Here is a 3,224-nt window from a genome sequence, read left to right on the forward strand (position 1 = left end):
TTTTTTTGCTGTACGTGGGCCTCTCACTGCTGTGGCCTCTCCCATTGTGAAGCACAGGCTCCGGACGCACAGGCTCAGTGGCCATGGCTCACGGGCCCAGCCGCTCTGCAGCACATGGGATCTTCCCAGACCGGGGCACAAACCCGTGTCCCCTGCATCGGCCGGCGGACTCTCAACCACTGCGCCACCAGGCAAGCCCCAAAGTATATTTTTAAAATGTCTCAGGCCAACCAGATTGCAGAACCCTGGTAAGGAGAGGGCAATGTCATTCCTTGGGAACAAGGAGGGAGTCTTAAACACATAGTCAATTATAATTGCTTTACTGCCCCAGGTAGTAGGAGTTCCAGACTTTTCTGGAAAGCACTGACATTATTTAGGGTCATGTTTCTTAATGTAAATAAAAGTAAATCTGACTTTTATATAAAATTAGCTACTTACTATTTTTTTTAAACTTTAAAAGCCAGGAGACATTGTAAAGGATGTTGGCTTTTCAATATCTTCCAGATGTTCAAAAATTCGTAAATAGTCTTGCTCATTCAGATGGACCACCCAAAGCCAGTGCCAGAATTGTGTGATTCCATCATTAAAAGAATGCCAATTAGTTGAGCTGCAATATCTCACTGTACTGGGGAGGATGACTAGTTCACAGCCTTCAATAAATAGTCATTTGGGTCTGAACTGGGATTACCAAGGAGAGCAATGGGCTGATGTATCTTATGCAGCCTGACTCGTTGTATAACAGGCAAAGCAATTTAATGAAAATGGTCCTTGGCTCTGGTTTCATTCAAATGAAATCTTTGATTCCGGTTACTTACAGACTGTTGTGTTAAACTTTAATCAATTCCATTTAGGTCTGCATAAAAATAGGGGTACATGATCGGTTTTACCATATAAATAAAATACAATGCATTTATAAAATTAAAACTGTGAGTTTTGAAATTTTTGAACAACATATGATGTGAGAAAATGCTCACAATATGTAACTGAATTACAAAATTGAGAAAAAAAATAATATTTAGAGTCAGATCCTAGCTTTACTAAAATATAGTTTAAAATTTACTATAAACTAAATTTACAAAAATAGAAGCTGTTTATGTGGTGAGGAGAGGAAAAACTTTCTTCTTTATCTGTATATTGTAATTTATTTTACAATGAATTAATAGAAATTCTTTTTATAATCAGAAAAAAATTAGATAAATGTTTACAAAGCAAAAAGAAAAAATTTCTGCAATGGCAATACATGCAGGCCATTTAAAAATGTTTAATCATTCTAGGTAATTGTTTAAAGAATATTTGCTACAGATAAACAAGCATATCAATTATTTTACTGGAATTAGGGCCTATATTAGAAAAAGTAAATGAATGTTGCTTATAACTAAAGAGAGCAGTATAAAAGCAGCCCACTGGTTTTGTGGCTTGTGACTCATAACCAATCATTTTCTTATTCAACATTAATAAATACTCCTAAAATTACTATTGTATTAAGAATAAGAAAATATACTTGTGTACTCCTTGAAAAATGCAAAGTCCAAAGCCATGTGACTGCTTCTGTTTTGTGAGAGCAGTCCATAGTGTCTTGGTGTGCTGCAGACATCCTGGAATACAGCCAACATAAGAATATTGGTCAAGGCTACACTGAGCTGGAAGCCGGTGCGTGGGTGGGCTTCAGGCTGCCAGCCACTGGGACCTTCGTCTATTAGCCTCCAGGCCCGGATATAGAGGATGCTGTCGTCCTAGAACTTTTCACCTTCTGCTCTGTCTGCCCTAGAGTTTAGGGTACCCAGAGGACAGTGGAAGTAAGGCTGGCATCAAAATATCTTGATCAAAAATGATGACAAGTTCTTCTCAGACTCCACTGCTTTTGGAGAACGGCCTCCACACAGGATTAACTTGGTTAAGCAGAAGAGCCACAGTCATAGGAGTTACTTAAATCACTTCTCCTGTTCAGCTTTGTGATTCTGACCGTGTGGCTGACAGGGTCTTTGTGCTCCGGCCTGGTGTCAGGCCTCAGCCTATGAGGTGGGAGAGCCAAGTTCAGGACATCTGACCACCAGAGATCTCCTGGCCCCACGTAATATCAATTTGTGAGAGCTCTCCCAGAGATCTCCATCCCAACGCTAAGACCCAGCTCCACACAATGACCGGCAAATTCCAGTGCTGTACGCCCCAGGTCAAACAACTAGCAAGACAGGAACACAACCCCAGCCAATAGCAGAAAGGCTGCCTAAAATCATACTAACTACACAGACACCCCAAAACACACCACCAAACACAGCCCTGCCCACGAGAAAGACAAGATCCAGCCACACCCACCAGAACATAGGCATGAGTTCCCTCCACCAGGAAGCCTGCACAGGCCACTGACTCAAACTCATCCACTGGGGGCAGACACCAAAAACAACAGGAACTATGAACCAGCAGCCTGCGAAAAGGAGACCACAACACTGTAAGTTAAACAAAATGAGAAGACAGAGAAATATGCAGCAGATGAAGGAGCAAGGTAAAAACCCACCAGACCAAACAAATGAAGAGGAAATAGGCAGTCTACCTGAAAAAGAATTCAGGGTAATGATAGTAAAGATGATCCATATCTTGGAAATAGAATGGAGAAAATACAAGAAATGTTTAACAAGGACCTAGAAAAACTAAAGAGCAAACAAAAAATGATGAACAAAGCAATAAATGAAATTAAAAATTCTCTACAAGGAATAAAGAGCAGAATAACTGAGGCAGAAGAACGGATAAGTGACCTGGAAGATAAAACAGTGGAAATAATTACCACAGAGCAGAATAAAGAAAAAAGAATGAAAAGAATTTAGGACAGTCTTAGAGACCTCTGGGACAACATTAAATGCACCAACATTCAAATTATAGGGGTCCCAGAAGAAGAAAAAAAGAAAGGGACTGAGAAACATTTGAAGAGATTATAGTTGAAAACTTCCCTAATATGGGAAAGGAAATAGTCAATCAAGTCCAGGAAGTGCAGAGAGTCCCATACAGGATAAATCCAAGGAGAAACATGCCAGGACACATATTAATCAAACTATCAAAAATTAAATACAAAGAAAAAACATTAAAAGCAGCAAGGGAAAAGCAACAAATAACATACAAGGGAATGCCCATAAGGTTAACAGCTGATCTTTCAGCAGACACTCCGCAAGCCAGAGGGCAGTGGCAGGACATATTTAAAGTGATGAAAGGGAAAAACCTACAACCAAGATTAC

Source organism: Lipotes vexillifer, unplaced genomic scaffold, assembly GCF_000442215.2.
Source record: "Lipotes vexillifer unplaced genomic scaffold, Lipotes_vexillifer_v1.1 scaffold148, whole genome shotgun sequence".
NCBI lineage: Eukaryota > Metazoa > Chordata > Mammalia > Artiodactyla > Lipotidae > Lipotes > Lipotes vexillifer.